This window comes from Aulonocara stuartgranti, assembly GCF_965226115.1.
Source record: "Aulonocara stuartgranti genome assembly, chromosome: 14".
In the NCBI taxonomy this organism is placed as follows: domain Eukaryota; kingdom Metazoa; phylum Chordata; class Actinopteri; order Cichliformes; family Cichlidae; genus Aulonocara; species Aulonocara stuartgranti.
The window spans coordinates 30,109,211-30,136,662 of record NC_138950.1 but is presented as its reverse complement, the minus strand read 5'-3'; the positions used below and the strand labels follow the sequence as shown (position 1 = coordinate 30,136,662).

General features: G+C 39.1%; 1 protein-coding gene across 1 annotated transcript in view; it reads right to left on the bottom strand.

Annotated features, from left to right (window-relative positions):
- Positions 1 to 27,452, bottom strand: part of LOC309688218 (uncharacterized protein) — a gene marked incomplete at its 5' end in the record, with an annotated part of 57,133 nt that overhangs the window by 16,078 nt on the left and 13,603 nt on the right. The window lies entirely within an intron of this gene.

The window sequence follows — 27,452 nt, the reverse complement described above, 5'->3', positions numbered from 1 at the left end:
TCGTGTTGGTGCCCACATCTGGTCCGTCTCTGTCAGCCCAATTTGCGGGACCATATGTGGTAGAGAGCAAAGTCAATGACACAGACTACATCGTTCGCACTCCGGATAGGAGGCGTAAAACACGGCTCTGCCATATAAACATGCTGAAACTGTTTCACTCTAGGGAAGACGATCGCGAGGGCTCCATCTCACTCATTTCTGTGCCCATAAACCATGATGATGGTTTGGTGAAGGGTAGTGAAGGTCAGCAGAGCGGTAGGCTTGCAAACTCAGAGGTTCTTGGTGCCTTAGACACGTACCTCTCCTATCTTCCTCATGACGAGAGAGACTATGTGAAAGATCTGATCCAAGCGCACCCTAGTCTGTTTGGGGATGTACCGTCTAAAACCCCAGTGTTAAAGCACGACATTGACGTGGGTGATGCGTGCCCTATTAAGCAACACGCATACCGGTGCCCCCCACTCAAGAGGGAATTAATGAAAAACGAGGTACAGTACCTGCTTGGAAATGGTTTGGCGATACCTAGCCATAGCTCTTGGAGCTCTCCATGTCTGCTGACACCAAAGTCAGATGGTTCTCCTCGTTTTTGTACTGATTTTAGGAGAGTAAATGCAGTCACAGTCCCTGACTCATACCCATTGCCTCGCATGGAAGACTGCATAGACAGTATTGGAGCCGCCACCTACATAACAAAGCTAGATCTGTTAAAAGGGTACTGGCAGGTTCCTCTAACTAGCAGAGCCTCTGATATTTCAGCATTTGTTACTCCAGACTATTTCTTGCAGTACACAGTGATGGCGTTTGGCATGCGGAATGCACCAGCCACTTTCCAACGACTTATGAACCTTGTGTTAGCAGACATTCACAGTTGTAATGTGTATTTGGATGACATTGTGGTATATTCTTCTTGCTGGACTGATCACATGGGTACTCTGAGGGATGTTTTTGCTCGTTTAACCCAGGCTTCCCTAACTCTGAACCTGGCAAAGTGTGAATTTGCCAAGGCGGTAGTGACATACCTCGGAAAACAAGTGGGACATGGCCAGGTGCGCCCCGTGAATGCAAAGGTGGAGGCCGTACTGAGCTACCCGGTGCCCACCACCAGACGGGAGCTCAGACGCTTCTTGGGTCTGGTGGGCTACTACAGATGTTTCTGCCGGAACTTTTCAACAGTGGTGGCTCCCCTGACTCGTCTGTGCAGTCCAAAGGAACCCTTCGTATGGACTGCTGAGTGCCAACATGCATTTGACTGTGCCAAGTCTCTCCTTTGCAGTGCCCCTGTACTGGCTGCTCCCGACTTCAGCAAGGCCTTCAAGCTAGAAGTGGATGCAAGCGCTACGGGCGCTGGAGCAGTACTGTTGCAGGATGGAGTTGATGGCATCAGTCACCCGGTTTCCTACTTCTCAGCTAAGTTCAAGCCTCATCAACTCAACTATTCCACCATTGAGAAGGAAACCCTGGCCATGTTGCTTGCTCTGCAGCATTTCGACGTGTACGTGGGGTCAACCACCACCCCTGTCATGGTTTATACTGACCATAACCCTCTGGTATTCCTAAAGCACATGTACAATCATAACCAAAGATTGATGAGATGGGCGTTGCTTGCTCAGGAGTATAACATAGACATCCGACATCAGAGAGGTGTGGACAACGTGGTGGCTGACGCACTGTCCAGGACCCAGTATTAACCCCTTAACCCCAGTAACGGACCTGGTGGCAGTTGTTAAAGGTGTCTGTTTACTGTATGTGATATTTTATGTGGGGGGGTGTTACGGTCGCTGACCTCTAGTGGCTCTCCCTCTGTAGATGAGTTGTTTTTCTCCTTTTCTTGTGTTGCAGGTCTGCCTCATGAGCCGCAGCTGAGGTGTGTTCCAGCTCGTCAGCCACGGCATATAGGCTGCCATCCTAAACTGCCACACCCCCTGCCATTTTCCCCATGTTTGCCAGAGCTGTGAGCTGTAGAGTTTTGGGCAGCGGGCCTTTGTGTGTATGTGTGTGAGAACTTACCCTCTGTGAACTTTGGTTTTTCTTTCTTTTATTGTGAGCGAAGGTGTGCCCTTATTGTGATAATTAGTTTGTCATTGTGGAAGCAGGTAGGGGTTCTCTGCCATTTTTGTTTCACCTGTTTTCTCCTGGTTTGGTTAGACAGGGAGCTCAGCCATTGTATTTTGTTTTTGGTTAGTGAGTACTTGGTTTTGATTTCTAGCTAAAAGGGGGTGTTTTGTTTATTGTTTTGGCCTTGGAGACCCTGAAGAAAAGAGCTTCCCTGTGTTTTTGTACTGTAGTAGTTTTAGGCAATAAATCTTGTATACTGACATCTCTTTCTCCAGTAGTTCATGTGTTCCCTTTCACTTTGTGTTACCCCTCACTCCAGTCGACACTCCGTTCATTAAGTGGGGCGTAACAGGTGACCATGATGAGAGAGACAGACAAAGTCTGGCTGGCTCAGATGCTGGCAGTTCTCGCTGCAGTCTACCGGTAGCGCCTCCTTTCAGGCCAGGATAGACGAATGTCACCGAGCAGTGACTAAGTTTGTGGTAAAAGGCTTGCACCCATTTGCCACAGCAGATGCCCCCGATTTTCGGTAAGTGAATGTGTTTAATTGTAGGCAGGGACATTACTGGATATTCTTGTGTAATTGCTACAGAATAATTTATGTTATACTTTGTTATTGCTACAGAAGAATATTTATTTTATTATTTTACATTTACAATTTTTTTTCCTGGAGACCCTGTGACACCCCATTAAAGAGCCGTAGGCTGGATCTCTTAAGATCTCACTGTTGGGTTTGTAAGGCGATGTTAAATTTCTATCTTGTTCAAAGAGAAGATATAAAACAAAGTTCTAAGCTAATCGACCTTAGTGTTCTCCTTTTTAAAAAGAATCGATAAAGAATCGAATCGTTAAACAGAATCAAAAATGGAATCGGAATCGTGAAAATCTTATCAATACCCATCCCTAGTTAAGGGTCATTCATATGTGATATATGTGGGTAAGCATCACTGTGTGTATATAAATGATGATGCGTGTAGATGTGTGAGGGTGTGTCAGGAACTCGGAGAGGACTTTATGGATGGAGATAAAAAGTGCAGTACCAGGATGGAACGGTACTCCAATTGTTGTTCATTTAAATGGGTAAATGAAAATTAAATTAATTGTTAAAATGAAAAATAATATTATGAATAAATTCCTTGTTTTCTCACTAATCTACTAGATATTTATTATACAGAAAACAGTAACATTTTGATACACTTATTTATTTCCCCTCAAATTAATAAATAAATAAAGTTCATGCTATAAAGGATTAACATCAAATATATATCAATCTGAAATCTTGCTGTGGTTCCATATTTACCATAGGATATACTATTTATACACTTACTGGACTGCATTGAGAATTAGCTGTTAACACTGGATGAAAGGAAAACATGACAACAGGCAATGAAATTTGTCTGTTTATTTGATGAAATGATAGCATGTCAGCAGTCTGGTCTGTTTCAAACTGTTCACGAAGCCCACACAACCAGAAAACCTGAGACAAACAGTTAAAACTAGGGGAGTACTAGCATGTACTGGGGTTTTTATCTTCAAAAAGGGGGAGGGTAGGAGGTGTGGTCCTGCTCCTGAAACTTAGATAAATTATCTCCACTTAAAGGTCTCAGAATTTAGCAATTCAAAGTGGAATAGTCAAGCACCAGAGAGAAACGCAAGCACCTAAAAGTCATTTGTTGACCTGATTTCTACACCTATTCTCCAGACTTTTTGTGGAGGAGGAGGGGTTGTGAATATATGGTGGGCAAAAGATGTTGAATATGGAGCTGAAACGCATATGGAGGAACTCACATAGGAAGACCGAAAAGATAAGAAGATACAAAGATTGATGTATGTGGTAAAGGAGGACATGCAGAAGGTTAGTATGACAGTACAGGGCACTAGGGATAGAGTGAGATGGAGGATGATGATATGTTGTGGTGACCCCAAAAGGGACTAGTCAAAAGAAGATGAAGAAGAAGAAAAAACAAGTCATTATTTGGATATTTACTAAAACAACTTAATAAACTGATCACATACACAAACCTCGTCTGTATCATTTCACAAAGATAATTCATTTTGCACTATACCAAACTGCACTCTTTTGAACAGACACTGTTCTAGTGAAACAAATGCCTCTGTATCACATATCCATTCTGACTGTGCACCACCACCTCTTTATTCAGGATGGAGTCTAAAATAAGTTAATTGACAATAATAGTCATAACCCAGCGTGCAATTGGGTGATCAGGCTTTTAAGCCTCTTTATTAGAGGAGTTATCTGATTTCCCACAATCCCCTGGTTTCATCAGGCAAGCAATTATCTTGTCACTGATCCATGGCCATCACATAAAGAGATTCTGATCAGAATTTAGTGGCTGAAAACAGTAACAGAGGACAGCAATAACACATCATTAAAAGAGGATTTAAAATGACTTATTTATCGATCCGCGTATCAACCCACCCTCTTTTTCTAATCTCGGTCTGGGTCATGGGGACAACAGTGTAAGTGGAGATGCCAGAATCTGCTTTCCGTCTCTTCCGGTAAGATCCTAAGGTGTTGGGCATAATATCTCCAGTGTGTTCTGGGTCTGCCTTGGGGTCTCCTCTCAGTACAAAGTGTGCAAGACATTGTTTGGATGCTTTAGTTGCTTTTCTAAGGCCCTCCCAAATAAGTGAGATCTAAGGGTTAGCAAAGACATCTATCAGACAAAGCTAATTTTTCACAATTGCTGTATATCCTCAAACACATTCTTTTGGCCTACAGCATGTGGCCATTGATTAGGTTAGGAAACCTGACTGTCCAGCAAAATGACAGCTGTGCTTTCATGCTCAGATCTTTTTTCACCCAACAGACCAGCTCAGTCCTCTCAGCGCAGGTGCTTAGAAATGACACAAAAGATAGGAAAACCAAACCTAATTCACATAATTTATGAAAAAGGAAGAAAGTTTATCAAACATTTGTGCCACAAAGTAAAGATGTATTCAGTTACACTTGTTATCACCTACATCCTTTGAAGTTTGTATTTCACCTATTGTTTCCTAAGATTAAGATGTGAAACAGATATCTGTAAAATACAGCAACATAAATGAATGTTACTATACATCAAAGAGTATGCAGCCTACAACATCCTCCATAGCAAATGGCAAAAGATTAAAGGGAGAACCAAAACCCTTGATCCTCTCATTGAGGTTCCCCAAAATCAATACAGAGTTATTCTGAGGTCTGTCCTGATGGGAATGGTTCCTGCTAGTATGACAAAGCACCCATGCACAGTATACAGGTGTCACTGAGTGGTTTAAGCATGTCAGTCATATCGAATTTCCCAGAGGAACCCACCCGAGGGATTAATAAAGTTCTATCTTATCTTATCTTATCTTATTTCAGCAGCTCCCAACCCACCTGGAAGCCTATATATGATGCAGTCCAGTGTTTTGAAATGTTCTATAAATGCTTATTTAATAGCAGTGAACACATGCAATTATACAAAACCCTGAGGTGACAGCATAATAAATGGTGACACAGCATAATCTGAAACAGTACTTATAGAGTAGGACTGACCAAACTCCAGCAAAATTGTTGGTATAAGGTATAAGCCTGTATAATATAAGCAGTTTGTTTGCTTTTCTCTCTCCTCTTATTCAAGAGCAGATCAGCCTAAGAATTTTCTTCTGTCACTATGGAGACCAAAATCATCAATCTAAATAAATCTACAATTTTACATCATTCATGTTTGATCATCACCTCCATAAAACGTTTCTATAATTTCATTTGAGTCTTCATCTTCTGCTTGTTGACACTCCTTACCTCCCTGCCCTCTGCTGTCCCCTTCTACATGTGATAATCTGTTGTTACAAAATCACAATATTCAAAGGCCATCATAAATATTTAAGTGTGTTTTGAGGAATGCCAGTTGGCATTTTCTGGTCTCACCTTTGTGCTTAATGTAATTGTATGCCCGGATGGCAACTGATTATACAGAGATACAGAGAAAGAATCAAACATGGACAGGTGTATTTTCTTTCATAATGAATTGTATGTGTTGTGAATGTGGCTTTAACCAATATCTTCTATATTCATTTTTACCTTTTGTATTCCTGTCAGGATACTGTAGGGATGATGAGTTAATTAATTCATTTTTTAAATTATTTAATCTGATCAGATTGTTCAGTACTTGGATTTTTGTTAACTTGGGATGAGATCAAAACATAACTTGCTCGATTGTTATCAGTTTAACATAGCGTAGCATATAATGTCAGGTTGTCCACTCATGCTGATACTGCTGCTGCTGACTACTGCTTATGAGATTGCTCAGTGTTGTTACATCACCTCTTTACTGACATTTTCCATTTAGATTTATTAGGCATCCGTGTGAACCTCTGTGTGACAAAAATTGCTTTTTTAAGATGCATAAGAAATTTTTCAGGAACAAAACAGTTCAGTCCCACTCCACTGAACATCCAGAAATACTTCTAAGTCAAATATGTCTTTAATCTAATGTCTATATTCATCCAAGTTTAAGTCAATTTGATTCAATGTTACTTATATGGCACCAAATCTCAACAGTTGCCTCAAGGTGCTTTATATTGTAAGGTAAAGATGCTACAGTAATACAGAGAAGATCCCAACCCACATATGACTCTTATGAGCAAGCACTTGGTGACAGTAGGAAGGAAAAACTCCCTTTTAACAGGAAGAAATTCCTAGGAGAACCAAGCACAGGGAGGGGCAACCATGAATGAAGGAAGTCAGGACAAAAGATACACTGTGGAAGAGAACCACAGATTGATAATAACAAAGATTAAATGAACACATAGAGTGAAAAAAGTAAGTGAAGAAGAAACATCATGGGAAGCCCCCACCGCCCTAGTTATTCCACCCAGCACCAACTATATGTTTGATCAAACAGGAAGGTTTTATGCCTAATACTAAAAGTGGAGACAGCGCCTTCTCTACAAAGGCCACAAATCGTGCAACAAATTATATGTAAAAATTGGTACACCTGGCACTGCTACATTACACATATAGTGTGATGCTCTGCAAGAAAAAAAAACCCCAGCACAACATGTATTTCGACACTTTTTCACTGTTAAAAATATGCATCATTACACTGTGTTTTCAGCTCTCGATCATCTGTCACTGCTGCTGTCACTGTAATGCAGACTCTTAAACACCCACATATAGCTGACAGGCTCCATGTCTCTTCCGCCATGTTTGGAGTGACTGTCCATTACCTGCGAGCACTTGTACTGTGGTGCAGGGGCAAACACACCCACACATTTATGCACGTAGTACAACCTCACATGATATTTGGAATTATTTAGCATTCAGGTTCACATCTGAGCTACATAATCACTATCTATTTTTTTTTATATGATCCATGTGACCTCTGTTCAGCTGAAATAAGCAACAACAAAAAACAAACAAAAAAAATCAACAAACAATGTCTACAAAAAAGATATGCATAAAGTTCATGTGGCTGGTATTAAGTTCAACCAGGTGCTGTGTGCATATGTTGAAATCTGAGACTGAAGCAGAAGATTGAATTCAAACTAGCTATACACAGTAAGAAAAAAGAAAAGAGATGAGGATTGAAAAAGAAAAGCATGTTTTGGTATAAATGAGTGACAAGAAATATTTGCAAAAATTGAACCGTAGCCACATGTAATCAATAAGGAAGAAGGATGAATATGAGAGACTGACTGGATAGCAGTGGTTGGGTTTCCTGTTGTTTCCCTCATATGATAAGTCTGTGATTCTCACATGGAGCTGTGAGCACATTTAGATCTTATTTTAATGACAAAGTAACAGACAGCTGAAAGTGGACAGAAATGAGCTAATTTACCACCAGATGAAAAAGGCTGACAGGCACACTTGACAGTGTGAACATTTGACAGTTGGAATGAAGAACTGTACCAGTGCCAGACGTTAATAAGAATAGGTAGACTTTCAGAAATTGACATTTTCAATTCCTGCACATTTTATGCTTGAAACTTCAGTAGCATGATACAGATGTAGAGGCCACTGGGAAAACCACACTACATCGCTCCAGTCTATACAGTTATAATACAGCAACAGGGTGGCAGATAGTAAAGGATTTCATTCTTTCAGGAAGAAGGCTCACAAAATACCTCCTGAAATGGTATCTGACATTAATTTGTCTATAATAATAGATCTAAGGTTCAGGTTATGCAAAATATAAATTAAACCAAAATTAATAAAAGCTTATTACAAATTGAACTTAACTTGTTTCCTAAATTGACAGTTAGAATGAAGAACTGTTGGAATGAAGAACTGGTAGTTAGAATGAAGAACTGGCAGGACCCAGTCCGTCAGGATCGGCAACAGGACTTCAGCCAGCTTTATTACAAACACTAGCGTCCCACAAGGTTGCGTCCTCAGTCCCATCCTCTACACCATGTACACTTACGACTGTGTCGCCTCCAACAAAGATAACATCATTTTGAAGTTTGCGGACGACACTGCAGTGATCGATCGCATCACTGGAGGAGACGAGGTGACTTACAGGAGAGAGGTGGTCGGTCTGGTGTCATGGTGTGAGGACAACAACCTCACCCTCAACATTGATAAGACAAAAGAGATGATAGTGGACATGAGGAAGAAGAGGAAGCCTCACCCACCGCTGTCTATCCGGGGCCTTGAATTGGAGTGAGTGAGCAGCTTTAGGTACCTGGGCGTCTACATCTCTGAGGACCTCACCTGGACACTGAACACCACACAGCTGGTCAAGATGGCTCAGCAGCGGCTGTATTTCCTGAGGAGGCTGAGGAAATTTGGTATGTTGGCCAAGATCCTCAGCAGGTTCTACAGCTGCATTGTGGAGAGCACCCTGACTAGCTGCAGTCAGGCGTTTGCTATGGACCGCAAACGCCTGCAGAGATTGATAACAACCGCGGAGAAGATCATCAGAACTCCGCTACCCTCTCTACAGAGCATCTGCAGAGCATCTACCATCGTAGAGTCCAGAGGAGAGCTGCCTCCATCCTCAAAGACCCCACACATCCCCAACACGGACTGTTCACACTTTTTCCCTCGAGACGAAGGTTTGGAAGTGTGAAATCCGGAACATCCAGACTCACTAACTCCTTCTTCCCCACTGCCATCAGACTCTTGAACAGCTGAGCCATTTTGAACAGTAACAATAATTTTTTTTGCACATCTGGTCATCTTACATACAGTGGGGCAAAAAAGTATTTAGTCAGCCACCGATTGTGCAAGTTCCCCCACCTAAAATGATGACAGAGGTCAGTAATTTGCACCAGAGGTACACTTTAACTGTGAGAGACAGAATGTGAAAAAAAAATCCATGAATTCACATGGTAGGATTTGTAAAGAATTTATTCGTAAATTAGGGTGGAAAATAAGTATTTGGTCACCTCAAACAAGGAAAATCTCTGGCTCTCACAGACCTGTAACATCTTCTGTAAGAAGCTTTTCTGTCCCCCACTCGTTACCTGTATGAATGGCACCTGTTTGAACTCATCATCTGTATAAAAGACACCTGTCCACAGCCTCAAACAGTCAGACTCCAAACTCCGCCATGGCCAAGACCAAAGAGCTTTCGAAGGACACCAGGAAAAGTATTGTAGACCTGCACCAGACTGGGAAGAGTGAATCTACAATAGGCAAGCAGCTTGGTGTGAAAAAATCAACTGTGGGAGCAATCATCAGAAAATGGAAGACATACAAGACCACTGATAATCTCCCTCGATCTGGGGCTCCACGCAAGATCTCATCCCGTGGGGTCAAAATGATCATGAGAACGGTGAGCAAAGATCCCAGAACCACACGGGGGGACCTGGTGAATGACCTGCAGAGAGCTGGGACCAAAGTAACAATGGCCACCATCAGTAACACACTACAACGGCAGGGAATCAAATCCCGCAGTGCCAGACGTGTTCCGCTGCTGAAGCCAGTGCATGTCCAGGCCCGTCTGAAGTTTGCCAGAGAGCACATGGATGATACAGCAGAGGATTGGGAGAATGTCATGTGGTCAGATGAAACCAAAGTAGAACTTTTTGGTATAAACTCAACTCGTCGTGTTTGGAGGAAGAAGAATACTGAGTTGCATCCCAAGAACACCATACCTACTGTGAAGCATGGGGGTGGAAACATCATGCTATGGGGCTGTTTTTCTGCCAAGGGGACAGGACGACTGATCCGTGTTAAGGACAGAATGAATGGGGCCATGTATCGTGAGATTTTGAGCCAAAACCTCCTTCCATCAGTGAGAACTTTGAAGATGAAACGAGGCTGGGTCTTCCAACATGACAATGATCCAAAACACACCGCCCGGGCAACAAAGGAGTGGCTCCGTAAGAAGCATTTGAAAGTCCTGGAGTGGCCTAGCCAGTCTCCAGACCTCAACCCCATAGAAAATCTGTGGCGGGAGTTGAAAGTCCGTGTTGCTCGGCGACAGCCCCAAAACATCACTGCTCTCGAGAAGATCTGCATGGAGGAATGGGCCAAAATACCAGCTACTGTGTGTGCAAACCTGGTAAAGACCTATAGTAAACGTTTGACCTCTGTTATTGCCAACAAAGGTTATGTTACAAAGTATTGAGTTGTATTTTTGTTATTGACCAAATACTTATTTTCCACCCTGATTTACGAATAAATTCTTTACAAATCCTACCATGTGGATTCATGGATTTTTTTTTCACATTCTGTCTCTCACAGTTGAAGTGTACCTCTGGTGCAAATTACTGACCTTTGTCTTCATTTTAGGTGGGGGAACTTGCACAATCGGTGGCTGACTAAATACTTTTTTGCCCCACTGTATTAAGCCAGCATATTAAGCTATAGCTCTTTTGCACACATCTGTTTCAAATCTCCATATTTTGTCTCCTTTTCTGTCTTCAGCTCTTTATTTGTACTATTTGTATTTATATGTTCTATTTCTATTGTATATATTAATCGGCATCTGTGGGTGGACAGCAAAGAAAGAATTTCATTGCACAAAGAAATGCCTTTTCTCTTGTGACACATGATAATAAACACTTTGAATCTTGAATCTTGAATCTTAAATGATACATCGCTCTGTAGACTATGTAACAGATGAAGTTATAATTAAAAAATAAAAAACAAAAACTCGAGCTTTTAAGACATTAAAAGTTCGAGTTTATAGAACACAATGAGGGCGAGTAATTGGCGAGAAACAACAAATACATAACAGGAGAGCATACATACTCATGACGCCTGTAGCCTATTTATTTTTAAAACATATCACCCGCTATTCAAGTGTAGCACCCATACAACACCAATTCCTTTCATATGAGAATAGATTTTTTTAAATAACCCAGTTTTCTAGTGTAGAGCAATAGGAGTTCTCTCAGGAAATCCAACAAAAGTTAGCTGTTTTTTAAAGAAGACTATAAGGAGAGCTGAGGTTGGCTAACCAGGCTACTCTCTATTTAATCAATGATTTACAATTGAGATGCCTGCTGTTGTGCCCTTGGGGAATGCCATCAAAACCAAAAAGGCTTTCAGTAAACATGCAGCTGAGGAGATTAATAACTTTATTTAAATTAGGCCAGTGGTGGGCAGCCTCAGGTAAGAGCATCTGTGGTGGGAATAAAGCAGTCATCAGAGGAAAGCTGAGGAAAACTGGTAACTTTATATATGATACCAGAGCTACGCAACTGAAAATCATGTTTTTTCAGTACAAACCAAAATAATGTTTGTAGAAATGAGGCACTGGGGTGGCTAGGTCCTGTAACAAGGCCCTGTTATTCAAGGTCAATAGGTTAACTGGTAACTCTAAATTGCCCGTAGGCGTGAATGCCGGTGTGAATGGTTGTCTGTCACTATATGTTAGCCCGGTGACAGACTGGTGACCTTTCCAGGGTGTACCCTGCCTCTCACCCTAAGATAGCTGGGATAGGCTCCAGGCTTTTGGATTGGCTGCCGATTACTAGCAAAATAGACCTCATGCCACATATTTATTTTGTTATAAAATGTAAACAAAATAATAATAAATTACAACCAAAATATACATGAAAAAGCAAACAGCAAACAGCCTATTGGTCCCTGACTATACAACAGAGGGGCAGTTTTGCTGTGTTAGTTATGTACATCTTGCCCTTGATGCACGTATACTGTGTCTTCCTGTCCATCTTGTGTGGCATTTCCTCTCTCTCCTCTCACCTCGTTCCAGTCCATTGTCCGACTCATCCTTTCTAATAAAGGCAAAAGGCTTCATGTTTTCTTCCTTTTCATCAGCTCAAATCTTTTCTGTCTAGTAAAGTCACTAAGATAATCTTTTCTTGATTGACAAGGAATCACACAGGTTAAGCTACTTATCTGTTGTGTCCAACCGTCAATTTAGAGCTGAAATGGTGTGAGACAAAACATAGAATGGCTCCTTCAAGGCTGACAGTGAAATGTGTGGGAATGTGGAAGCAGACAGGTGTACGTGCTTGAAAGGTATCATGGTTGGACACTTGAGTGGGAATAGCAGGAGGGGAAAATCAGAACACTCATGAACACATGCAAAACCAGACTTATCACCTGACCTGAACACCACAGGTGTAATATACGTGTGTAATATACAGGTGTAATGCCTGCAAATGACCAACTGGTAGCTTCATAATGATGCGCGACAAACAAATCGTGTACGTAAAAACAATCTTTTGGGACATTTTTATCCAATATCATTCTGATGTTCTGGACTTTACTGGCCAATGGTTGTCAGTCGAGTCAGTATTGACACTCATCTCATTTGACTCACATTTTGCAGAGGGAAAAAAAACTTCAATCTTCAGTAATTTCTTTTTAAGTAATTTCCCATATGCTATGATGTTAATTTAATGGTCATTTTCTATCAAGCAGTGCTTATTCAGCTTCCACACTGGTTTCTTCCCTTTTTTTAAATACGTTTAAATATTAATTTCCTTTTTTCTTTTCAGACATCCAGCTAGGCTGGCAATGGAAAAAAGAATTAAATGGAGGCACAGCTGCAGAAATCAATAAGAAGACTGAGAAGACTTTAATTCTCGGGATTTGAAAAATAACATTTAATGTACATTCTTAGATACTACTAACACTTTTGTTTAACTTATGAACATATTATTGTCAGTAAACCTATTAAAACCTCATTTTATGTGATTTTTAAAAATCTATATGTTATATCTGTCTGTACAGGAAGTTAGAGACTCTGAGATCTCTTCCCCCCAGAGTCTATTTAATATAATTCTCAATACAAAGAAAGTATCCAGTGACTAATGCTAGCAGCAATCTATAGTATTGCTGTAATTCCATTTGTTGGGGCAAGTGGTAAATATATCTTACTTTCCTTTAGTGTTTCTGTGACAGGTGGATACAGTCTTTAAGAAACTTTCATATACATTGCTCTTACATGTATGGGCTCTGTATTAATACAGACACAAAGATAGTTTAACCCTTTAAAGCCGGTCAGAGCGGGCACGCTCCGTTTTGCGTAACTATTTTTAAATCCCGGTAGCACTGCAACCATGTAAGCTAGCGCAATAATTTTCGCATATGAAACAGGAGGAGTTGTACTTACATCTTATGCCATCAACTTGTCCTAGATCACAGTTTCCTTCCACATATAGCTTTGCAAAAACTGCATAAAAAGCACTTGCAGCAACAAAAACATAATATTCCAGAAACACGCTTTGCCGATCCGATCAGCTGTTTGTAACACTTCCTATGTTCATCAGCAACTATCACATGTCCGCCATGACCTGCCGGAAACCGGAAGTGACGTCATTTTGAGGAAATGTCATTTTTTACTATCAGGGCCTTATGAGCCTATAGTGTTTTTTTTTTTTTAAGTTATGTTTGACTTTATGACTTTCTGTGTCGTTTCTGGGATGCTTAGGACTCATATTGCACTGCTGGAAATAGTTTATTTTGATGCATATGCTGTTTTTTTGCAAATTTGCATTATAATATTTATTTTCGTTTTTCCTGCAGTATATAAAAATTGGTATATTTCAAATATAAAACTATGAAGACACTTAAAATAAATTTCCTGTGGTGGGAAACTATTTTGTGCAACTTTTTTGTATTTACAGTTTTGAGGGATAAGCCTCTTAAATTTCTCTAACTAGAAATATATGTTAAAAAAACAAAAACAATTTAAAAAAATTTTGTAGTTTATTGCACTTTTTTGCCATTTATGTAATTACTATGCACTTAATGCATACATATTATTAAAATTTGGGCTATAATGGTTGTATTGATGTATATCAACTTGAAATGCTCCCAAAAATGGCTCCACAACATGTAAAAATATAATATAAGTTCTGGCGGACTTGGTTCTTAAACAGTTAACTAGATTTGTGACTCTGGCGAAAGAAGCACATACAGAGTTATTTTTGATGCCAACTTAAATTATTAGGAAATCAAATATCTCCTTTCAATATATCCCCACAAATGGGCATGCATGTGGTTGAGAGCACTCTTCTGTGTTTCCCAGCATGAGTTAGGGCCATAACCAGTGAAATGAAGACATGCATCATTAAACTTATTGAGCAGCGCCCATCTAGAATGATGTGACAGTGAATCTGACACTTACGTGAAATCTAGATGGAACAAAAAAATATTCTATCAAAACTGTTATCTTAATCTCCACCAGTACAAAATTTGACTCCATATTTTTCAAAGCTGTCACAGTGGCTGTGTGGCTGGCAGAGGTAAGACCCAAATGGACTCAGTCTGCTGCTTAGTATATCACTTTTGTGATTCATTTTAATACTCTTGTTCAAATATTTTGCGCTGTGAAAGAGACGCTACAAATTCAACAACAGGTATGTCCCACAAATAAGTGTCCGACCCGCAGTCTTTAGTTAGTTAGTCGATAGTTTTAAGTGCAAAAACTCCATTTGCTTACATTTAGTTGAGAATTAACAGTAATTAGCGTTCAACCTGGTCCCAGTGATTGACTTTACAAATCAAATCTTATATATTTACTATATTGTTTTTTGCAAAATTTATGGGAAACTGCAAAAATCATCTGAATCCTGATGATGAATACATAAACAAACACTTTAATAAGACAATTTTATTAAATATATTGCGTAGATGTCTTAACAAAAATTTCCTTAAAGATATATAGACTTTCATAAATTACTTATTATGCATTATTTTAACTCCCCTTCTGCTCTCTGGACATCTCTGATAAATCGCGGCAGTAATTTAAAGGCCAAGACAGGTAATCACAGCGGATTCTTTTGTTACACATAAGGTGAGAACAGCTCATCAGCCTGCCATAGGAGGCCGATGACTTCCAAACCCTGGTCCAAATATGCTCTCTATCCTATCGCTGTGATTTTAACAAGTGTAAATGATATTTTGCGAATCACAGACAGAAAGTATTTACAGAACACTGTTATAAAAACAATAATTTTCTTTGGATTTTTCTGTATGTAGTTTGACATTTCCCTTGTCCTGTCATTAGGCTCATTCAGCTGTTCCTCCATGTGTTCCCACTTCCCCTAATCACCTTCTGTGTATTTAAGTCCTCTGTTTTCAGTGTGTCATTGTCAGGTCGTCTGTTGTCCACGCCATGTTTCCCCATGCCATGCTTCCACGTTTCATGTCTAGGTTTTTCTTGTTGTTTGTTTAGTTCTCCCAGTTTAGGTTAATGTTAGTTTTACTTCCGTTTGCCTTGCCCTTTGTTTGTACCTTTTTTTTACCAGTCATATTAAACGGCTCGTTTTTTGTTAACATTCAAGTTTTGTTCCCTGTTCCTTGGAGTCTGCATTTTGGGTCCACTCTTCACAATACATACAGGGAGTGCAGAATTATTAGGCAAATGAGTATTTTGTCCACATCATCCTCTTCATGCATGTTGTCTTACTCCAAGCTGTATAGGCTCGAAAGCCTACTACCAATTAAGCATATTAGGTGATGTGCATCTCTGTAATGAGAAGGGGTGTGGTCTAATGACATCAACACCCTATATCAGGTGTGCATAATTATTAGGCAACGTCCTTTCCTTTGGCAAAATGGGTCAAAAGAAGGACTTGACAGGCTCAGAAAAGTCAAAAATAGTGAGATATCTTGCAGAGGGATGCAGCAGTCTCAAAATTGCAAAGCTTCTGAAGCGTGATCATCGAACAATCAAGCGTTTCATTCAAAATAGTCAACAGGGTCGCAAGAAGCGTGTGGAAAAACCAAGGCGCAAAATAACTGCCCATGAACTGAGAAAAGTCAAGCGTGCAGCTGCCAAGATGCCACTTGCCACCAGTTTGGCCATATTTCAGAGCTGCAACATCACTGGAGTGCCCAAAAGCACAAGGTGTGCAATACTCAGACACATGGCCAAGGTAAGAAAGGCTGAAAGACGACCACCACTGAACAAGACACACAAGCTGAAACGTCAAGACTGGGCCAAGAAATATCTCAAGACTTATTTTTCTAAGGTTTTATGGACTGATGAAATGAGAGTGAGTCTTGATGGGCCAGATGGATGGGCCCGTGGCTGGATTGGTAAAGGGCAGAGAGCTCCAGTCCGACTCAGACGCCAGCAAGGTGGAGGTACTGGTTTGGGCTGGTATCATCAAAGATGAGCTTGTGGGGCCTTTTCGGGTTGAGGATGGAGTCAAGCTCAACTCCCAGTCCTACTGCCAGTTTCTGGAAGACACCTTCTTCAAGCAGTGGTACAGGAAGAAGTCTGCATCCTTCAAGAAAAACATGATTTCCATGCAGGACAATGCTCCATCACACGCGTCCAAGTACTCCACAGCGTGGCTGGCAAGAAAGAGTATAAAAGAAGAAAAACTAATGACATGGCCTCCTTGTTCACCTGATCTGAACCCCATTGAGAACCTGTGGTCCATCATCAAATGTGAGATTTACAAGGAGGGAAAACAGTACACCTCTCTGAACAGTGTCTGGGAGGCTGTGGTTGCTGCTGCACGCAATGTTGATGGTGAACAGATCAAAACACTGACAGAATCCATGGATGGCAGGCTTTTGAGTGTCCTTGCAAAGAAAGGTGGCTATATTGGTCGCTGATTTGTTTTTGTTTTGTTTTTGAATGTCAGAAATGTATATTTGTGAATGTGGAGATGTTAGATTGGTTTCACTGGTAAAAATAAATAATTGAAATGGGTATATATTTGTTTTTTGTTAAGTTGCCTAATAATTATGCACAGTAATAGTCACCTGCACACACAAATATCCCCCTAAAATAGCTAAAACTAAAAACAAACTAAAAACTACTTCCAAAAACATTCAGCTTTGATATTAATGAGTTTTTTGGGTTCATTGAGAACATGGTTGTTGTTCAATAATAAAATTATTCCTCAAAAATACAACTTGCCTAATAATTCTGCACTCCCTGTACAGTCTGCCTCTGCCAGACTCTGACAAGTATGCAGTCCAGAGTATGTTACTAAAACTGTTTTTAATATATCTGCAAACTTGACATCAAAAACTGACATCATGCTGAATTTATAACAGCGTCTAACTCAAAAATATGCAGAAGACATTTCTACTTAATTGAATGACCTGATAAGTCGGAACATGCTTGTTTAGTTTATTTAGGTCCACACAGTCACAGAAACAGTTTTCAGCTCAGAGCTGCGTTCACTAAACTCACTTTTTTTTTTTTTTATCTTCGGATAACAGTCACAGCAGGTTCTCTCCTCCTTGATACAAATTGAATGATTGAACAGAAGCAACAAAAACTGAATATCAAGTAGGAAAACCTTAAATATATGTAATTCACATACTAGTATAGACTGTGTTTTTGGTAATCTTCTAATGTCCCATTTTCAGAAGGCACCATGAGGTTGTGTTTGTTTGCTTAGTCCTGCCCCACATTTCCAAAGACGACATATTATGCATCATATAATATAATATAATATTATAAGATAAAGACCCCACAGTAATTCTGTGAAAATCATCTATAGTTAACTGTCCAAGTCAACGTTATTTTGAAGAAAGCGCCAACTTTTGGTGATACTGCAATTGAGTTAAAGGGGCGTGTTTATACTGGAAAGTAGATACCCTCCAAAGGAAGGAAGGGGGGGACTCCCAGCCGGCTGACCAATTTAGAGTGGCTGTATCTGCAGAATACTGCAAAGAATTCAACCATCTAATCCAAATGACTCAGTAGAATTAAGTGGCATAGGTGCTTCTGTCAAACAAGTGGAAGCAAGAAAAATTAATCAAAAGAAATGTATAAAATGAAAAACAACCATTGACAACTAGGTTCTGTTATTTAAACTCATATCAAGCAAAACTGCTCAATCTCATTTTGCACCGTGTCCTTGGTTATTTACTAATTATCTTCTTTCTCTTGTAGGTGCAGAGGATGATGGATCTGATCCGATCTATGACTGCCTGCCAGCCCAGCATTAGTGTGGCTGCCCAAAGGTCAGGTTTGAGATGAGAAGAGGAAGGGTTAGTCATATTAACAAATGGAGTCTGAATAGATCAATGTTTATTTCTCAGTGGACACCAGTAAGAGACCCATATTATATATATATATATCATTGCACTGGTGCTGCAGATTTTCATGTTATGAGGCTGTTCTGGGTCAGATTTTTTCCATATCTATTTAGATAGAGTTTGGTTCCTACAGTGTACCTCAAATCAAGGAAAATTGAGGTTTTTGAAAATTTTGTACAAGCCATGTGTGTGCATTTTCTATAGGATCATGGTGAAAGAGTTAAAGTGAGACATAGACACTGTCAAAGGAACTGTCTGTATTTCCAGCACTGGAAACTGCCATTTTAGTGTAAATCCTCCACATGTAAGGTTTCCTACCACTGCAATACACAATTTTTGTGTTTTGAGTTCTACATGCTAACTAATGTTAAATTGGGGTTAAGGTTAGAGAATATTTTATTTTGCTAGTTTGATTAAAAATAATAAGCACAATCCATGGTTGTTTAATAAATTAACAGTTCCCTAATCCTACTCGGTTTTCTTTCTATCCAGTGTCACATGGCCTTCAGATTAGCTCAAGACCAGCGCCTAGCGTGTCAATGGACTAGTCTGGGTTTGGCGATGGCCAAAAGAACAGTACTTGTCTGTATGAATTCTGCCAAGTGTAAACTTTGGTAGAGGGGGGATCGTGATGTGGGGTTGCTCTTCAGGAGTTGGGCTCGGCCCAAGGAAATCTTAATGCTTCACCATACCAACTCACTTTGGACAATTTCATTCTCCTAACTTTCTGGGAACAGTTTTGAGATGGCTCCTCGCTCTTCCAATATGACTGCACACCAGTACAAAAGACAATACGAACTTGACTAGTCTGCGCAAAACCCTGACCTCAACCAGACACAACACACTTATGAAACCTTGGACAGTTGCAGCTGTTATAGTTGCAAAGGTTGAGCCGACATCATATTAAAAATTGGATAGATTAAGAATGGGATGTCCTCGAGTTCATATGTGCATGAAGACAGATTAGCAAATATTTTTGGCAATACAGTGTATCAACGGTATGTAAAGGTTAATAATGCTGCAACAGTAGCAGGATATTCTTCAAGTGTTAAAGTTAAATCTTTGTTAGAGTTAGTGAATCTGTGAAGCAGGTTAATCATTCAGTGAGGACCAAAAACCCCAGATAATTTTCCACGTTCTGAGAACAATTTCAGAAGCAATGACAAACCCTAGAGCACTGACAGGACATTAGCTGCCACAATTCCTCAGAAGATTAGGACAAGATTTTGTTGGCACTGTGAGGCAGAGTTAATAAAGTAGAACACTGAAACAGCTTCTATTATTTTCTTCCGCACATAAGATCTTTTAGCAAATTGTGAAGCTGAGCATGTTTTTTAACCGCTCAAGAGACACTTTTTATTTTAAAAATTGGTATGAAAGAGTGAAAATCCAACTGTAACAGTGCTCATTGAAAGAAATGTCAAACTTGTCAGAATGACATTAGATCCACAAAGACTTAACAGATAAAGAGAGGGAGACAAAAGCATAGCTGTAAAAACCCACTAGTGTTCGACATGAATAATAATAGCCTATCTGGAACTTGTGACTGAGAGGACTATTTGTTCTCTCTCCTGTCCTTAATCACTTCGTTTTATGGTCAAATGTACACAGAGGATCAGAAAGACATATGTGTCATATACAGTATGTTTCATTTGTGTCATTTGTCAGATTACAAGCAAAGGCCAGGTAAAACCAAACTACCATTTCACAGTTTAATAGTTCAGGTATGGTGATGTAAGTGGAGCATAGCTTAAAGGTTAAAAAATACTAGTGCGGTAATTGTTACCAGAAGTGCTATAACCTTTACCCTCAAAAAAATGTATTCAAAGTTGGTATCACACAAAGGCAAAATGGCATTTACTGAGGGTAGCAACATTAACTACATGATGACGACTACACTAGAGTCTTTGACTATCAGTCAGACAATTTATTCTAACCTAGAATCAAACCGTGCAGAGAGGACAGCACGAGACAATTTATCATAAACTGCAGAATATTAGCAAGATAATGGGAGTAGTCAATACCACACATCACACATGGCTGCAATGTTGCTACCTGATCGTTCCAGTAAAACTTACCAGATCACTAGAGACCTCTCATAACTTTGTGTATATTATAACCGAATAGTCTTAATAGTTAATACACACACACACACACACACACACACACACACACACACACACACACACACACACACACACACACACACACACACACACACACACACACACACAGAGTCAGTTAGTAGAAAATCTTTCTCATATTAAAAATTATAAAGTCAAAAAAATAATTGAAAGTAAGTAATGTAACTATCAGAAAATTGAATTCAAAACTAAACTGCAAACTTGTAGTAGAGGAGTATTTCATATATATATATATATATATATATATATATATATATATAGACTTCAAGAGCTGCAGAACCCTTTCATACAAACCTCAAACATGCAGTCAACCTTTTGCCTTTGCTGTGCCCAAGGGTCTGTCAGTACATGAAGAAGATCTAATGATCAGGCAGATTACTGAAATCTAAATCTGACTTTAAGCAAACTAAATCTCCATCATCATCAGGAAGAAAAAAAATGCTCACACTTCAACCAGCTTGATAGTGCCCTGTCCAAAATGGTCACAGCTGTCTTTACGTGATAAAACTTTTTTCTTTTTTTGCAAAGAAAGTGAATCGTTTAATCTGCTCTCCTGTCACTGTATCAGAAAAAAAAACATCTCTCAGACTCTTTCAATGGAAGAGTGACATGAGAGGACTAACTCTCAGAGTAATATAAAGGACAACACAGTTATGTTAATATGGTATCTCCAACATTTTGTTGCTTGTAAAGTTTAACTGATACTTTTTAAAAACAGTTTTAATCAGCTTGGTTTCACCGCTTTTTCATTAATCAACAGTAGAGAAAAAATAGCAAAATACAAATAGTACAGTAGGGTGGGACAGAAAGAAGGGGTCAGCTGGATGGTAATCTAATTTCTAAGACTAACAGACTTTCTTTTCTTTATAAGTTTCATTACAATTGATCTAGGTTGCCTTTCATCAGACGTTTTCATTTAAGAAATAAACCAAAAAATGAGTTTTAAGTAAACAAGTTCACATCTAATATGTAGATAAGAGCTATGGGGGAAGCTCTTGTGAGAGCTTTGATATGTAGACAAGCCGTAAGAAGAAAGACAAGGAACCAAAATCAAACACCAAGCAGTGTAACTCGACTTAAAGAGCTGATAGTAACACTGCTTCATAAATAAGCGGAGATATCATCACACACCATGCAGCCACCTTAGGCTTTGTATCTTTTTCCCCCTTTCTGGCTTCAGAAATATATCTAAGTTTGAGGTCAAACCCAAAGATACATCAAAATGAAAGTATTAGCTGATGATGCTGACTTATACAATAAACAGTAGGAGCCCATTATTAATAATTTTTCATCCATCCATACATACATTCATTGATCTCCTGCCTCCTCACCCCATTATTAATTCAAACTTTTTTTCGGGGTGGGGACCCAACACAAACAAGGTCAAGGAAATATTTGCCGAGGGAGGGCCACCATCTGCTACGAGCGGTTAGGGTGAGGGGAGGAAGACAGGACAAAGACAGAGATTAAAAGTCTAAGGTTTATTAGTTCCCCTTAAAGTTTCCTTTCTGCCGTCTTACACTCACCTCTATATTTTTGTCCTTTCCCTGTTAAGTTTGTCATGTCTCTATGTTTGTTATCTTTGGTCTCCCCAGCCTGTCATGTCTTTTCTCTGTGTGTCTCTCTTACTTCCTTTATCCCTCACCCCCTATTTCTCTCGGCTCTATCATGTCTGTCTATCATATGTTTGGTCAAGTTTATGTGTCTTAAGTTGGGTCTCTGTCTCTGTGGTTCCTGTCTTATTTTGATAGTCCTTATGTACTTTTCAGTATATTCAGTTTTGTTTCCACTGTCTCCTTATGTCAAATTTGTTTCTGTTGCCTCCACTCTCCTAATCACCCCCTGTGTGTATATTGTCTCTGTCTCACCTGGTCTTTTGTCTAAAATCTCTGTTTACCTGACACAGTGATGTTAAAGTGGTTTTCCACAGTTTTTTCCATATGTTGTTAATATGTGAAACTATTTTTATTCATTATTTGTTTATTTATTCTCCCTGAAAACTGACATTTAGGCCTTTAAATCCTAATGAAAAGTGAGTCCTCAATCTGAAGTCATTTATCTGGAAAAATGTTTTCATCTTTCATCAAATCAGCCTTTAATTTTTTATAAGAGATTTGTAGCACTGAAAGGTGAAAAAAGATTAAACCTTTTTTTATGAAAATCAACAGAAAAATGCCTAATTACTCTTTGACAGTATTTTTTTAAGTTACATAAACTTTTTGGTTAAAATAACTTTAATCGCATTCCACAGTTGAAGGTAACTGTCAGAATTCTGTGGCTCTGCTGACAGCGTCATAGGCTGTCACTACAGAGAATGTGTTTGATTTATCCCTCTGCCATTTCCGATGACAATTACTTCACTAAAGCCTGCATTATCCATCATATCTTCCAAACAGACAGCTGGCTCTCTAAAAGCCTTATCGGGATATCATATCAGATATCACAGTGTCCAGTTGTAATCATTTCACTTAATATAAACTATTTTTCACTCTGCAAAGTGATGGTAGCAGTTCCATGACTGGCGATAAGAAGCTCATCTGAAAATGCACACAACATAGAATCAATATCAAGCACTAACATTATTACGATATTAACCGACGGTGCAAAAGTGATTTAAAATCAATGTCAGATTTCAACGTTAAGTCAATGAAAATAATTTTGATATTGATTTAATATTATTTCAATGAATGCCAAAAGGGTCAAGACTCATAATGTGGAATTTCCTGACGTATGGAGAACTTCTATTAGGAACAAAGTGATAATCAAAGTGACAGGTCAAGTTGATTGTTTTATAGCATTTTCAGAAAGAAGGCATGGACATTTTTCACTAGTTTATTAATGGCGAAAAAGTCGAAACATATCATAGATACATAGATACACATAGATAGTCATATCAAATGAACTTGAAAATATTCAGAATACAAGCTTGTACTGGCTTCACTTAAACTTTAGAAAAGAAGTATGCTAGTTAGCGAAGCTACCTTGCTAGCTAGAAATAATTAATATTAACTAATATTAATAATACCAAAGTGTTATAAAATAAAAAATATATATTAGCAACAAAAAGAAAAAGACATTAGAAGTAATACACAGGAAACCTTTCAACAAATTTACAGTGTGTGGTGGACAGGAGCATCCGGAATTTTTAGGCTATAACGTACAACCCTCTTCTTTTGAGCTGTTTTTAAACCGAGTCATTGCAATAATGACATATTATAATTATATTTAAAATGTAATAATGTACCAAAAGTTTGAATATGAGAACTTTTTTTTTTCTTGCCGCTAACTTTCTTATATTTGTGATGACATTTTTAATGTTTAATCTTCCTTTCAGGTGACATAAAACAATGAGATACTTTCCAGCTGTCTCACAGTTTCACCTGTGGTCAATTGTGAAACCAGTTCAAGTGCTTCAGCCTCCAAAGTTTCAGCTTTACATACTACAGCCACATAGTACTCTTTCAGGTTTGGGTTTTTGAGTCACATTCTACTGAATTTAGGTTCCTGAAATGACTGCACAACATTTTCATCCATAAAATTGTGATTTTTATGAAAAGCGTACCTGTATTTTTTTTTTTTTTTTGCACCACTAGCAGCTACACAAAGCAGAATATTTCTACATAGATGCTTCACAGTAGGGAAGAGGGTTTTTTTTCCTTTTTTTCCATCAGTTACAGCTGCACCACTTATCCAGGTGCTCTTACATGTAGATCCTGTTTATGTGTCAATGATACACAGTAAAGTGCTGTATTACAACTCCAGCTTTGCCTCCCAGTAGATCCTTTCCACGTAGCTTCGACTTTATGCCCAACAGAATTTTCTTTTCATTCTCTCCTTTTTTCTAACACTTCACACATTGAAAATGCTTTGATAGCTTTTCAAAGCCTGTAAGGTAAATTCATTTTTAGATCCTCAGCCAGTTGCTTACAGCTTGTTGAATATGAAAAAGTAAGGTTTGAGTCATTTGGGAGTTTATGAATAAAAACAGCACCTTTATATAAAAAATACAACTGAACAGTGGAATAGGATAGTATTCTGCTCATTTAATATATCCTTAAAAAAGAGATTGCCCTTTTTACCAAAAGTCTGGAATCAATAACTCCTTTGTCTGATCACCACCACTAAAAATACGCTATTTTCTGGCGTGTTTTTAAAGCGGAAATAAGAATGAAATCCACAAAAAAAGCTTAATTCACCACTTTGTAGAAACCACTTTGTAGAAACCACTTTGGTACCAGGGGTGGTACAGTGTAGTAGAGCAGTTATTAGTACTGCACTTTGAGTGCTCAACTGAATAGAGAGGTTCCATATATACTAGAGATGGACCGATCCGATATTACGTATCGGTCCAATACTGACATAAATTACTGGATCGGATATCGGAGAGAAATAAGAAATGTAATCCGATCCATTAAATATCAAAAAAGTACCTCACAAAACTTGCGACATGGCGTAACTCTGCTCATAACCATAGCACGTTGGAGCAGTATGCATCATGTGACAGAGCGGGTGTGGCGTGCGAGACCTGTGCGGTCTGGTTGAGTATTTGGAGCCTCTCTACCAAACCGGCATTTCAACTCCGAGAAAGTTATCCCAGAGAAGTAAAGCAAGCGTGTAAGTTCATCTCTGAATGTTTGTAAAGCATTCCCGCGTTAAGCTTAACAACCAATATATGGAGTGACTGCCTCTCTCTCTCCCTCCCTCTCCTGCTGCTACTTCAAACGTGAAACTGATCAATGATCAGCTGATCGGCTTTTCTGTCACGAGTCCGTCTCTCTTGTTTGTTTTTGGCCCACTTCGCGCCAGAAAGAGGAAACCAGCGGCTGAACAACAGCAGCACGTTTAAGCTTGATAAGCTGTTGTTAGAATTTATTTAATATTACTTTCTACACCAGGATCTTTTTCTACGTAGCTGACGGCTGGTAACTGTGCAGGGGCGGATCTAGCAAAGTTTAGCCAGGGGGGCTGATAGGGCATGAACAGGGAAAAGGGGGCACAAAGACATACTTTTCTTTCTTATTCTCATTTAAAATGTCTTGCTTTTAATAAATAATTATCTGAATCTTACACCCAAAGTTCTAATTTGATGTAAAATGTATAGTCCATTACTGTATATAGTAACTATTAAGTCTAATATACTCTAGTAAGTGTCAAGAAAAACATGTTATTTTACGGTCACTTTGTTATCATTTACATGCACTGTCATTATTTCATCATTACTTCATTAGTCTGTATCAGTTTATCATCGCTTTAATCAGTCTATTGTTGTTCTGTATCATTCTTTCTATCTGCTTAAGCTGTTGCAAATGGTATACACATCATTGTATTCACACCTCTCGAAGCTGTGGGTCCAGTAGGGCCTTCTACATTCACTTGCACACATATTCAGGTCTACGCCAACATGCACATAGAGAGTCATGGAAAACACGCACGTTCACACACACATTTATTAAGAACAGGGAGGTCGTTTTAGGACAGCCTCTCTGTTGGACACACAGTCTCACAAAACTGCACAACATATCACACACTTGTTTGTCTCTAAAGTAGCATCTGATGTCTATATAAGGAGAACTTTTTGAGTGTGGGGAACTGTTATCATTTCCAGTAAGATCTAACTGTGTGACGTCATCAGGGTAATATAAGGATGGGGAGCGGTCTGCTCGAGGAAGATTGTTGTTGCAAGTTTCTTCCCACACTGTATTGTGTGTTTTAATAAAATAATGTGTTGACCCACTATGGACTTCCAGTCGTATGTCTCTTCCTCAAAATTCGAACCGCGACATAAGCTAGTACTTTTTCCTTTGGGAAGGTACCATCTGTGCAGTCTGCAATTCTGCTGAAGAAAGATGTTGAATCTATTTAATTATTCTTGAAAAATAATTGATTTCTGCGCATTTTTTTTTCACACTGCATTAAATTAAAGTTGATTATGTTGATTAAGCATCATGAGGTGGTGGGTGGTTCCCTTTTTTTTTGCTGGGAGTTTGCAGCCCTATTAGTTAGGTTGCTTGAGGATGGAGTAGGTTTAAGTTTATTAGATTGACCAGTATTGCTGAACTATGAAATATTTTGGGTGCAGTGTATTTTTTTTAATTTTTTTTTTAGCTTTAGTGTTTTATTTTTTTAAAACTTGAGTTTGAACTTATACAAAATGCAGCAAGATATACAAAAAAACAGTTTTATTGATTAAAAAACACTATATCGGATTCATATCGATATCGGACGATATCCAAATTTATGATATCGGTATCGGACATAAAAAAGTGGTATCGTGCCATCTCTAATATATACCAGTCCCTTTACCATTTACTGTTGCATCACAGCAAGAAGGTTCTGGCATGATGAGCAATGTCTGCAGTTGTGTCTAAAGTGATCAAGTTCCAGCAGATCAGGAAATGGTTTTCCTCGTGTATTAGATTCTGTAACATGCCATCAGACAACCTCCACTCAGGTGGTGCTATGCTTTTTACTCAGAGTGGCTTTTCAGCTGCTCTAACACAACCACTGATGTGCTGTGATAGTAGGTGCTGCTGAGAAATCTGTCTCTGCAGAGCACTTCTGAAGCTCTATTATAGAGTAAGTTTCAGCCCATCTCACGGACAAATAACATCGCTTTTGAGTTGCTCAGTTTGGCCAGACAGCCATCTCTGCTTCATAGCTGGCCATGCTGTGTCTAAAGACCCAAGGCTTCAGAAATGATGAGAAACCCTTGACTTGTTCCAGGATTGATGTATGTCTATGGCTTTTGTCATAAAAGTGGGGCATTTAAATCACTCACAGGTGATTGTATGTGCTGTCTTAGTGACAGTAAGTAAGTGGAATCGCTAACA